Genomic DNA, 13908 nt, shown 5'->3' on the forward strand with positions numbered 1-13908 from the left:
TGTATATAACTCATATGCTACACAATGAGATATAATACTGTGAATACCAATCAAGTCCAGACCTAAAGCCAATTGAGAATCTGTGGCAAGACTTGAAAATTGCTGTTCAGAGCTCTCCAATCAATCTGACAGAGCTTGAGCTATTTTGCAAAGAAGAATGGGCATAAATGTCACTCTCTAGATGTGCAAAGCTGGTAGAGACATCCCCAAAAAGACTTGCAGCTGTAATTGCAGTGAAAGGTGGTTCAACATAGTATTTACGGTGGGGAGGGGGGGGGGGTTTAGTAAATGGTTCGAAAAAACATTTATTATTTACCTGCCACTTTGTTGGTCTATCACATAAAATACATTTACATTTTTGGTTGTAACATGACAAAATGTGGAAATTTGTAAGGGGTGTGAATACTTTTTCAAGGCACTGTAGCTTTAAAGCGTTAAAGCTTGACTCCAGCCTTAGTTTTCCACTGCCTGAATCGGAAGACCTGCTGTTACAAGCTTTTGTTTGCTTCATGTGGCTTTTGCTCTCTCCCCACAACTTTTATAGTAATGCAAAACCCGCTTGAAGCAGTTGAAATAAATGTCAACTGCAGGTCAAATGCACCTGTAATGATTTCTTAATGACCTCTGATGCTTCTCAATTTGATGTCAAGCTGTTGCCATTGACACAAACCCAATGTTCATTCCTTGAATAAGGATGCTTTCACACCGAGGCGAGGGCGGTAAAGCGGCGCTATTCAGCAGCTAGTGGGGCGCGTTTAACCCTCTGCTAAGCGCCAAAAAAAGGTTTAAAACTGCCCGCAGAGTGCACTTGGCAGGCAGTTCGGCGGCGCCGCCCTATTGATTGCAATGAGCGGGGGCTTTAGAAGCGGTGTATACACGCTCCTACAGCACTGCAAAGATGCTGCTTGCAGGACTTTTTTTACCGCCTTGCAAGCGCACCGCTCCAGTGTGAAAGCCCTCGGGCTTTCACACTGGGAGAGACAGGAGAGGCTGTTTATAGGCGCTATTTTTAGCGCTATAGCGCCTCAGTGTGATAGCAGTCTAAGACTCAAATGCTTTGTTTTTGGAGATGTGAGTGCTTTTATGTGGCAGTTGGGAAGATGGCAGGATTCACAAACACAATGTTTACATTGGACCCACAGGACAGTAATCTAATTTACCTATTACTCTCACACCTCGTTAATTGAAAAACACACCAAAGCTACTGGATGCAGGGCAAGCTAGAGCTATAGAAATCCAGGCATGATACAGGCTCCATGGAAGTCTGTGCCTACTCAGGTAAGAGATGGTCTGGAAGTAACAAGCTGCAGCATAGGTATAGCGATGACTTTTATAGAGATGTTAGTTTTTGCTGATCTTGAAATTTAGATTTTTTTTTTTTTTTTCACCTAGATGTTAGTCTGCATGCATGTTTGTGTGCCAGTCGTACCTGCCACATTCATAGGTAACAATTGTTTTTGATACTATCTGTGACAATAAAACCTCTGACAGATAACAGAGTATCTAGAACACACCACTCTGCTGTGTACGTATACTGGTCTCTGTGTGTACCAGGCTTTTTTTTCAGCGGGAACGCGGGGGAAAGCAGTTCCAGCACTGAATGTATGTAACAGTGTGGGGTGTGCTGGAGGGTCTATTGATGTTGGCTGCTGGGGAATCTATTGTCACTGGTGGGGATCTGTTTTTGTGTGAGGGTCTATTGTTACTGGGAGATCTTATGTTGCTGGAAGGGATCAACTGTTGAGGGAGAGGTCTGGACTATTTTTTTTTTTTAGCTGCTGGGAGAGCTGTTGCTGCTGGGGGGGGGGGGGGGGGGGGGGGGCGGCTAATGTTACTTGGGTGGTATTTTGTTACTGGGTTTGGTATTTTGTTGTGGGTGGTTCACTGTTGTTGCAGGGGATCTATTGTTGTTGAGGTGGAGTCTATTTTTGTGTGGGGATCTATTGCTCGGATTCTATTGTTGCTGGCTGCAGGGAATCTGTTTTACTGTTTTTCTTTTTATCATTAACATGTTCTATACAAATGAATTTAGCACCACAAAATGATACTTGGTTCTGTATTCTCTAAAAGGGGCAGCGCTGGTAGGTGGTGGAATCAAGGGATGGTGGTCCAGAGGTAGGTAGGGAGCAGAGACAAGGGGTGACTCAACAGGGGATGTTCCTGCACCTACTCTCTGAGAAAAAAAGCCTGGTGTGTACTACTCTTACACAGATTGACTCTGTGCTGAATGTTTAGCACTCCATATGGTTCCACTTTGGACAGTGTACTTAAAAAGGTTCTGCTTTTATATTGCATACTATGTAGTTTTGCATTTTGTACACTCTATTGCATAGTATGTATCTTATCTGCTGTCCCATTTTGTCCCAGCAAATTGGGTTTATTGTCATGGATTCTAGAGAAGGCAGGAGTGCAACCGCAGCTGGGAGCACCATAGAGAGGCTTTTGTGGGTTTGGTCGCACTGCTGGTGCAAGGCATAAGGTATTTGACCTTGTTTGTGCACCCCTAGACTTAACAGGCATTTAACACTTTGGTGAGGGAAGGGGAGGGGTTGTAACTCTGGTTTAATAAAAATAATTATATTCAGATATGTGTTCACTAAAAAGTACCTCTATTGCTTGCAGCCTCCTCCAAATTCCTTGCTTTTGCTCCTGTGGCCCAAGTTCCTGTTAGAAGGTGGCTTTGTTCCTTCTCCATGATCCCACTGTATGTAGGAACATGGGAAGTGAGCAAGTCTCTCTTGCTCATTCCCAGAATAGATTACATAGTATGGATTTGTAGTTTGCATAGAGCGATGTACACAACCACAACTATCATGCACTGCTGGTTCCAAACAACAGAAGTGATGGGGAAAAAGAGCTGTTCAGGAGCTCATTAAGGACATTACAAGGCAGCAGGAAAACACAGTAAGAAATTATTTCATGAAAAATAGATTTTGGGGTTGTTAAGTAGTGGATGGGTTATTTTTGGCAAAGATGTAATTTAGTGTCACTTTAAAGTCTATGTAAAGCCAAAACCCTCCCTCTCCCTCCTAAGCTTACCATACACAATACAATCTGATTTAGGCTAGGTTCACACCTGTGTGGCCACGTGGGCCGCATTTTGCGCGGGCATGGAAGCCTGTTTATTTGACCATTCGCACAGATGTGAACCTACTCTTATACAATCTCCTTTAGATCTACCCAGTAGACCTGTGGTGGCTAGGCAGACCTGCTTTATGAATATTTCCATATCTATCTGTATCTAAACAATTTTCTGCAGATTTTGTAATGAAGGTCAAGGTCTAGATTCTAATGCAGACATTTGAATGTTTAAATTTCTGTAACCATGTATGTTGCTTTCTGCAAGATATTTCACTTCTTCCTTGTGTGAATGTTCGTACTTCCTGTATGCATTTACTTATGGTGGTTGAAGTACAACATTCTTATCTTCGTCATATACAGTGGGTGGAGAGGATCTGTAAACATCAAAGTGCTACATTACTGTCGGATCTGTCAGCAGAGGCCAGTACTTTTCTGTTCTACGCACGTTGTCTTCAGTTTCTGCTCTCTCTATATCGTCACCCATGAAGAAACATCAGACTTGGAGGAGTACACAAGCTGATAAATTAAACTATAGAGTACAGAAAATAAGCACAAACACAATGTCTGCATGCATGTTTGTTTTATTCTAGTTTTAGTACATCAACCCCACAAAATTATATCCATATACGAAATTATCCCTTATAGGTGTGTAAGATATTTCTTTGTGATTGTGGTATAAGCAAGAGCAATGTAGTTTTTATAGAGTTTGCATATGTCCTTCATAATTTTAAATACGATAGCAAAAATATACTTTTTCCTATAAGATGTCGGGACATGAGCTCCTCAGTGGCCATATTAACGCCCAACTCTGGCCAAAAGATTTTACCGGTAATGCCCCGTACACACGGTCGGATTTTCCGATGGAAAATGTGTGATAGGACCTTGTTGTCGGAAATTCTGACCGTGTGTAGGCTCCATCACACATTTTCCATCGGATTTTCCGACACACAAAGTTTGAGAGCAGGATATAAAATTTTCCGACAACAAAACCCGTTGTCGGAAATTCCGATCGTGTGTACACAAATCCGATGGACAAAGTGCCACACATGCTCAGAATAAATAAAGAGATAAAAGCTATTGGCCACTGCCCCGTTTATAGTCCCGACGTACGTGTTTTACGTCACCGCGTTTAGAACGATCGGATTTTCCGACAACTTTGTGTGACCGTGTGTATGCAAGACAAGTCTGAGCCAACATCCGTCGGAAAAAATCCTAGGATTTTGTTGTCTGAATGTCCAAACAATGTCCGACCGTGTGTACGGGGCATAAGGGTAAGAAACTATGCCAGCTTATTTCTGTGTCCCCTTTTTGAGAGATTTTCTTGAAGCAAAACTCCATCTGCAATACCAGTGCCTGCAGGAGGTGTGCCAGTGACACTGGAAGCAGAGGAATTGGGGAGATTAACATTGGCTGTAATTAAACCTAAAAATTACCAGCAGTACCAGATGTTGAGTAGCTGGGGACAGCATTGATGAGTAAGGAAGGCATGTAGAATCTGGCAGTTTTTATTTTGTTAGATGCGGTGGAAGAGACCAAAAAAAAAATTGTTTGAGGACAGACTGTTCACTTAGCGAAGTGAGTTCGTTTATCCTCCACTCAGGGATACAATTCAGATAAAATTTGTTATACTACTGATTTCAGAAGATTTCATCACTGATGAGAAAAATTGTAAGCAAGACTCAATATAACCCCACCTTCTAAACAGCATGCCTTTTTGTTAGTATCCTAGGAGTATGGACACCTTTTCTTAACTCTGCTAAGTAAAGTCTAATGTTTTACTAGCCTTTTTCTTCTTCATTAGGATTAGGATACTCTAATCTTAAATTCTGTTAAGCCCCTTGTAGTCCTCTCCAGAGGAATTTTCTGCTTCATCGGGTTGAACAGAACCAGCCTTGGTGGGCCCTTGCATTAACAAGGGTCTGGATTCTCATCTTTCATTGGAAGCACCTATTAGCTGTGATAATAATGGGCCTTTATTTCCACTAGTCCCTTTTTCCTGGCATCCCTCCTTTTGGAATGCTCAGTATATCTTTGAAGAGTGTCAGCTTTTTGAATCCTTGCACTCGGCACCATTCTTAAACCGGGGTTCCACTCAAATTTTTAACTTAATCTTACCCCCTTCAGTTAATTGCATAGATGTTCAAATGCCGCACAAAAATTTTTTATCGCTGTAATTACCTTTTTATATTGTACTTTTATTGTGGCACTTCCTGTCTCTCCTCCCATGGGAGTAGGCGTGTTTATTGCCTTTCCCTGGTGCCGCACTGTCTCCTGGGAGCTTAGTGTCAGGCTTCCCAGGATTCAGTGCAGAAACAATGAACAGCATTCACCGCATCCAGCAAATCAATGCTTGTGGGCTTCACATGCCCACAAGCAAGATGGAAACAGCCAGCATCCCATTTTTTTAAGTTATTCTTCAGTACGAAAACAGACAGAGGCGGAAATATTACACCCAAACTGTGAGTATTATTTTGGGGTTAGCAAAGTGTCTCAATGACCTCAAAAAAAAAAAAAAAAATTGGTCACCGGACTCCCGCTTTAAGGGTCTAACACCTGCTGGACAAAGCCAGGTAGGGCTTTGCAGATGTCTGTTGGTGGTGCTGATCCCCGTCAGATGGGACTGTGCATCTCAATCCATTTTTGAAAGGTTCTGTTATCTGTATTTCATTGCAACCTTCAGTAACAGGCAGGTAATTTCCCCCCCCCCCCCCCCCCCACCTTTTTCTTACTCAAGGGGAATCCTCTTTGCAGCCTTGTTCTCCAGATAACGTTTCTTGCTTTACTTTTAGTTAAGTAATGTGCTTAGCAGCGAGTCTAAGTTTTCTGTTTTTTGCTCCACAGCTATGGATGCTTTATTGGACTGGGGAAAGTTAGAAAATTCCTAGAACCATCCTGGTGTTCAAGGTTAAAGGTTAGGCAGGTCCTGCTAAGTTCATCTGGCAAACCTCAGTTACACCTCCTAAGTGGATAAATGATTCCTTCTGATGCTCCTTCACCAGTTTGGGGTCTATTATAACTTATTGTGATGCCTCTTTAACACCTCTTTCCTTCATTCCAGATGTACCCTTGCTTTCAAATTTACTTTTTAATGATTTGGCATTCAAAGTTGGCACCACTTTAATTCATAGTTACTTGGTTTACTTCATTGACTAAGAGAACTAAACATTACTTTGCTTGGTGAACAAAGGTTCAGCTCAAAGAGGGTAGGTACTGGGATCTGCAGGCAGCAGTAGTGGTGCGCTGCACACCCCAGGGGGTACACTGCACGCCGCTAACCCAGAAGAGGCCCGTTCACATACATGTATGTGATCCTGCCTGGCCGTGCCACCCTTCTTTGTCATATTTTTCATTTCAAGGTGCACCAAATATTTGCAATTGCTGAAAGATCTGGACTTTAGGCAGGTCATTTAAGCACCCAGACTCTTCTAATATGAAATAATGCTGTTATCATAGATGCAGTATGGTTTAGCATCGTCCTGCTAAAATATGAAAGGCCTTTCCTGAAAAATGTCTGGATAGAAGCATATGCTGCTCTAAAACTTGGATTTCTTTCAGAATTGATGGTGCCTTTCCATATATGCAAGCTGCCAGTTTCATATGCATTAAGGCACCATCAGAGATGCAGGCTTTTGAATTGAGCGCTGATAACGAGCTGAAAGGTCCCTCTCCATTTTAGTCTTGGAGGATGCGTCGTCCATGATTGCCAAAAAGAATGCGAGAGACTTGAACAGAAATGGAACCAGTGTCATTGAGTATCTGGGACAGTGAAGGTAAAGCTTATCTGTGGGTGATATTGCTGCCGAAACATCTTCTGAAGCTCATTTCCTTTGTATGAAATGCTTAATGTTAAGAGGGGAACAGCAAAAACCCAGTGCTTTTTCCTTGAAGTATATTGCAGTTGTGTCGCAGATTCTTTTTAGGAACTACAGTGGCAATTTCTTACAGAGCAAAACTTTGTGGCAAGTTCTGAGAGGAGGATCTTTTGATCTGTGCTCAGTAGGGTATGTACCAATGGCTGGAAACTACTGCTTTTCAATAAAGTGCAATATTATTTTAAAACACAGAATATTGTTTCTCTTTGTAGTGGTTGTCAAATTCAGATGTGTTTTACACTCACAAACTTTTGGGAGCTTCTGTCTTTCAAAATGTATTACAGGTTGTCCATGTAGAATTTTAGATTAGGCCTCATGCACATGACATTTATCCAAGAGGTTGCTGCACTTAAATCTCTGTTGCTTTTATTTCATATATTCTTGAAGAAAGAGTACAAGACAGGCATGATCATTCCAGACAAAGTAGTGACAGTTGCCAATGGATCCATTCATATCTGAATTGTCAACTGTCACTACTTTGTCTGGAATGATTATGCCTGTCTTGTAATCTTTCTTCAAGAATACCGGTATATGAAACAGATTTTTTAAGTGCAGCAACCTCTTGGACTTCTTTATATATGTAAGGTCGGTGGAAAGACCCGCTTGCTAGCACTAAACCTAAGGCTGGGTGCGGTTCTCCTTTCTCTCTCTCTCTCTCTCTCTCTCTCTCTCTCTCTCTCTCTCTCTCTCTCTCTCTCTCTCTCTCTCTCTCTCTCTCTCTCTCTCTCTCTCTCTCTCTCTCTCTCTCTCTCTCTCTCTCTCTCTCTCTCTCTCTCTCTCTCTCTCTCTCTCTCTCTCTCTCTCTCTCTCTCTCTCTCTCTCTCTCTCTCTCTCTCTCTCCTCGATGGACGATGTTTTATCTGCTTTAACAGTTTAGAGTTACACAAGAGTTCTGGTGCTAGAATTGCTCTCTCTGATGTTTGCGAGAATTGCTCACGTGTGATGCCATCACAATTTACATATGTGTGTGGGAGTAACGTATGCATTTGTGTGTAAGGACGGGGGGTGCTTCTTTAATATTTTTATTTAATTTATACAAAACTTTTTAATTAGTTTGTTAACCCCCAACAAAAAAATATGGGTCCTGCTCCTTTAAAGCAGTGCTTGTGCTGTGTAATTTGGACCCCTGTAATACCTAAAAAAAAAAAAAAAAAAAAAAAAAAAAAAAACTTGGCTGAATCTGCCAGTTTCTTCCCTCCCCTATGCAAACAGACCATGATCATCATCATGGCTGCTGAGCCCTGATATCATGGTCTGTTTACATGCCACCCTCATCTGCAGCCTGCTCTTCTGTGTCTGTCTCCTCTATCTCCCCCCCCCCCCCCCCCCTGCGTGTCACCTAGTGACCGTGCCGCCCCATCCCCCTCCTGCTGCAGAAATATCCAATATATTTTAATACTGTCTGTTTTGTTTCCTGAAAGTGCCCCCCTGTCTCTGTTTTATTAAAGAAAAATCCTCCTTTACCATATTTCATGGTGGCTCCCGACGGTCATGTGACCGGCCGTGTCTCCTATCTTCTCTCCTACTCGCGTCCCGCTGATGTCAGCAGGGAAACATTGGCTCCGCCCGCTGCTTCTGTCAGATGGGCGGGAGAGGAGACGTGGCCAGTTACATGAGCGCCGGGAGCCGCCGTGTAATACGGTAAAGGAGGATTTTTTTAAAATCAGATGAGGGTACTCTATTAGGAAACAAAACGGATAGTATTAACATGTGAAAGTGGGTTAACGACCACTTTAACTGTCTTGCTATCACAAGGGATGAACAGCATCCCTTGTGACCGCATGGGTTGTGACAGGTTCTCTTTATGGAGAAATTATTACAGAGACCCTTTTTAAGTGAGTTGCCCTTAAAAAGGCAAGGGGAGGGCTCTGTGTGGGCAAAAGCACCTGAAATGGCACCAGAGGGACAGTCACAGCAGACCACAAAGAGAGCAACAACTTGCAAAAACAGTTCATCAGTAGTCCATGCATGAAAATGCCAGGAAGAGGGACGTACAAGACCAAACCAACACCTTTAGGGTACTAAAGGCTAGATGTTTGGTAAATCAAAACAGAAGAAATTGTAAGATTAAGAATGGGAATAGATTTTAAGATGGTGTTCCCTGTCCTCACACTGGCTGAGAACTGATTACAGATTTGATGGGGAAAGTGATCTTCATGCCCCAAGGAGAGAGACACTCAACATCCACTGATGGATGTTGGTAAATTAGACATGCTGGGAGTTCTCTGGGCCCAAGTCTGAACTGAAGATTTTGGTGAGAGAGGCAGGCAAGTGCTGGGGTACCTACAAGACTGCATGTCCAGAGGGCAAAAAAAGAAGGAAGCGCTGGTAACGGGCCATGCAACATTTTTCAGTACTTAGTCCTTGAATGGAAGTCGACCACTGCAATAGGCCAGGTTTTTGAGAAGATCAGAACAGAAATAGATTCATAGCCCTTAAAACATGCAACTTGGTATTCTGCAATCCCGATACTGGGAGTGAAGGATAAATATGAGCTCAGAGTAGAGTCTGAGGATTGTATGCCAGGGAGATATAAATAATGTCCTAAAAAGTATTACGGCAGTAAAGCGAACCTCTCCACATATTGAGAGTCCAGTTGACCCTGAGTGGAGAGAACAAGGAACAGTCTCTAATAAGTCCGCCAGCAGAAATTGAGAGGAATATTCATAGAGGGGCAACTATGGGGTGCTTTTGAATGTATGGTCTTGAAAATGGGACCAGCCACCGACAAATGTTGATGAAGGAAGAAGGTGTGAATAAGACTGGTATCATGTTTAGACCAAAGTAACCTATGATGGTACAGGGTTGGGGGAGTAGATCAACAGAGAAAATGTGAGCATCAGCATTGGCTAAAAAATGGTTCAGATATTTAGGCTCAGGAGCCTTGTAGTAAAAGGTCTCCAAGACACTCTGGGATATTTATGTTCAGGGTGTAAATAAGAGTCTAATAAAATGGCCCCAGGAGTGTGGTGTGTGTTTGTTTTTTTTTTTTTTCATGACTATATTGATGTGTGAATAAAAAGGGAGTCTAACCCATCACATAACATTTGCTCTCATCGGAGAGGCACAGTGGCAAATCTACAGGAGGCAAGGCAGAATCCCAGCCACTTGTAGTACTTAGGACATGAAACGTCCTTGCGAACCTTTCTAAAAGGGAAAGATTTAAACACACCTTATGACTGTAATGCTACAAGGAGTTGTGAGGAGACTACTTTTTTTTTTTTTTGAAGCAGCAAGTAGGAAAAGGTAGTAGAAGACAGAGGTCAGCACTAGAGATTCTTTGCATACCTCTCTGAAGACCGAGTGAAATAGAGGTCTGGACCAATGCTGCTTTAAGCTAGAACAAATGTCGGTCGATCTTTCACCCCCTCCTCACCCCTTCCTTTCCAGGGGTATGGGTGAACCATCATTGTGAAATAGGATTCTGAGCAGGTCTGGTGGGCTTATAACTAAAAGGTCTGTCACAAAAGGCAGACCTGCAGTAGATGGTGAAACCTGGAAGGAGCAATATAGCTGCGATTGTGGATAGTGGGATAGGAAACCCTGCTTATGTATTATTCCCTAAGGGATTTTCCAGAGGAGCTGATCTTCAAAGGGTATCTGCAAAAGAACCTTTTCCTGAGCAGGGTCAGCCAACCAGGCTCTAATTCATAGACTTTTGTGCCAGGAAGATATGAATAACTGCAATAAGGTGTAAAAAGGCTCAAGATAATGAAGCTAACCTTCCCATGTGTTGAGGAGGAGAGTCCTATTGACCGAGGATTGCATGCGCATGAAGCAAGGACGTTCTGGGGATCTCCATGGCGTCTAGACAGAGTAGTAGAGTCAAGGGCAAGAGTTGTAATCTTGCTCAAAGAAAATGAGGTGTTTCTAAAAAGTTTGGTGAATGGTATCGGAAAACAAACAAAACAGAAGATAAAGACAAATTACCTTTTATTGGCCTTCAACGTAATGCACAACACACTTTTGGCAACGTTCATAAAGCTTCTGGAAACTGTTAGCAAAGGCCCCTTTAGGAATCAATCACAGAACCACTATCGCACATTCTTGGCTTTCCGCCACGTCCACAAAACATGTGCCTTTCATGAGGCTCTTCAGGTGAATTTTTGGGTTGCAGGGAAGACAGTGAACTGCTATTTCAATGATTTGCTGCTTGGTTTCCTGATCGAACTGGTAGCACCAGGTCTCATTCCCTGTGACGATGGTTTGCAGAAAGGATGGATCCTGGTCACACGTGGTAATGAAATCTCCAGAGGTTTCCATTCCTATTGCTTTTTGTTCACCTGCCAGCTTGTGCGACACAAACCGGGAACAGATCCTCCGCTTACCCTAATCTTCACAGACAATGGAACACACTGTGTTCTTGCTAATACCCAATTCCTTCATCAATCTTAGTCAGTCGCTGATTTCGTGCCAGCATTTGACACACTAGCTCAATCATGTCTGGGGTTCTACTTGTTGACAGCCGACCCAAACATGGCTCATCCCCAGACGTTTCCTTTCCATCGCAAAAGTGTTTGAACCAGACGTAAACATATTCTCTGCTCATGGCTTCCATCCTGTACACTTGCACCAACATTTTATTTGTCTCCGTTGCCGTTTCCCCCAATTTGTAGCAGAACTTTATGTTCACTCGTTGCTCCATTTCACTGTGACCCTACCTCTCACACTGACTACGCTTGACTGCCCACAGCGGGTTTACCCTGACGGTCATGTGTATTCCATGCTAGTTGTCGCTTCTCGACATGTCTCTGGATAGCCATGTGCATGCACGTGCACCTAGCCCATGTTGCCGTTGAGATATTGGACCATTGATCGAACTCTCTAGAAACACCTCATAGGATTATCTATATTAGGAGATAGTTTACCGAGTTCTCCAGTCAAGTTTCCCATGGTTTGGGCAACTGACATAGTAATGATCCAATAAGACATGTATAGCCAGGAACTGGTATGTAAAGGTACAGACAAACCTGTCAACATTGCTGGTCCCATACAGGCTTTGTTATGGTGGGCATACCCATGAAACGATCTTCAGGGTCTGGGTGCCATAGAAATGAACCACAGCCCTGTACCTGTATAGCACCCTGTAACTATACTGTCTGCACCACATGCCAAGATAAGTGCTGAAAGCAGGATCCAGTGCCTGAGGCAAACGTAGGCTGGCCCCACTGCTTGTGGGGTCCAAGTATGGTTCCCTAGATGCACATCAAGGGTAACCAATCTGGAATCTACTAGTGTCACCCGAGGCAATAAGCAGTTGGCTCTTCATAGAAACGTCAGTTGAAGCAGTAAAGAATGATTAAAAGAATTGTTTAGAGAAATTCACCATAGGAGAAGATGTCCATCACTAAGGACACTAGCAAAAAAACTGGAGCTTCACGGAATGAGTTGGGTTATATGGATGCACTAAAGGGCACTCCCAGTAAAGCTTTTGCCAGTGTCCAATCACCTGAAGGTAGCTGCATATAATCCATGGCCTACGAATCAATTCCTGTGTCCTGTACTGTACAATTAAGATAAAGCATTTTCTGTAAATAAAATAGTGGAAGAATTCTTTGCATCTTATGTCGTCCTCATTTCAGAGAATTTTCCTCATATCCTTCATGATGTTGACTGGTAACCACCAGGATAGGAAGAAAACTCAGAAATGCGTATACCCTTACCCACACAATAACAAAAGTTTTGGCTGGTACTCAACCTTTCTAGACGTTCAGGCACCTGATTTTTTTACATTCTGTGTTTCTCTGTTTTTACAGATCACATGCCTAATATCTGATCAGTGCAAGTGGACTGCAACTGTGCCACCTTAATTCTGTTTTGAAAACCCCGAGTATGGTTTGTGCCAAAAGCATTGCAGGTACGCACTCTGCTTTATACAGGTCTTAATACCTTTTAGCATACTGTGTTCTTAAAGTTTATATCAAACCCCCCTACTCTTAATATTTGGTATGCTGGATCACAGCTGCTTTGCAAACGTACATGTAATACCATACTTTAAACTTGCTATAAGCATTGACTGTGCAGAAACTAACTCATTCCTTGTTATGGGGTTGCAGATGGAAGGAGAAGTTGTTTGGCAGATGTGTGACTTTTGCATATCATGATTTTGTTTGTGTGGCTTGACGCAATAAAAGGTGTGGACTAGGCAAAGCAATCTGCTTGATTTTTCCTTTTATGTAGCTGAATATTTTTATTCTGCTTTAAAAAATGAATTCTTGTTTTTCTTGCTGTGTGGTGGAAGGGGGGATGGCTAAGTAACAAGTCGGCAGTCCAACTCAGGGTCAGGAGCTTGCAGATCAAAGCGCTATGTGGAATTCCACTTCCACATTCTATCCACACCATTTGCGTCTGTGAGAATTTATTATCACAGTAGGTTTTGCTGCAATTATCACTTTCAATCCAGAGTTTTTCCTCCCAGTATTTTTTATTTTTTTTATTTTTTTTTATTCTGCCACTATATGTCCTCGGACTGATGGCCAGCATTATTTTTACCCATTTCCTCTGAGTCAGCCTGTTGCTAGACCGTGAAAGGGGTAGCAGCACAGTGGTGAGTTCATTTCTCTGTCACTATGCCTTCTGACTCAGCTTGCTTCTTGTTAGCATATCAACGAATTGGCTCCTTGTACTACTGCTTCCCCCTTTTCCTTTTAAGCTACACATTAAAATTCTCATTGTTATCCCCATGGTCTAAACTAAAGAAATCACTAAACAGAGTTGATTGAGGAATCTTCTCTATTGCCTATTCTAATCTGACAGCCAGCACCCTTGGCTGTCAGAATGCCTAAACAGTACAAAAAAAACAAACCGAAGATGGCGCACCAGCACACCTAGTGCATTACCCCACAGCATTTAGTTAAAATCCACCTAAATAATACTCAAAAACATGTAAATTAAAATGGCTCATCACAGTATTTTTTTGACTTGGCACACTCCACAGTGCAGGGGGACGTCTCTT

At 42.6% G+C, this 13908-nt stretch overlaps 1 protein-coding gene across 3 annotated transcripts in view; it reads left to right on the top strand.

Annotated features, from left to right (window-relative positions):
- Positions 1–13908, top strand: part of TAOK3 (TAO kinase 3) — a 433972-nt gene that overhangs the window by 87046 nt on the left and 333018 nt on the right. For 2 of the 3 annotated variants that reach the window (XM_073625563.1, XM_073625574.1), the window contains exon 2: positions 12710–12810. The exons of the other annotated variant lie outside the window; for it this stretch is intronic. The gene's annotated coding sequence lies outside the window, so the exon portion shown is untranslated. The remainder of the gene's footprint in view (positions 1–12709; positions 12811–13908) is intronic. 3 annotated transcript variants of the gene reach the window in all.

Source organism: Aquarana catesbeiana, linkage group LG01 (assembly GCF_042186555.1).
Source record: "Aquarana catesbeiana isolate 2022-GZ linkage group LG01, ASM4218655v1, whole genome shotgun sequence".
NCBI classification, from domain to species: domain Eukaryota; kingdom Metazoa; phylum Chordata; class Amphibia; order Anura; family Ranidae; genus Aquarana; species Aquarana catesbeiana.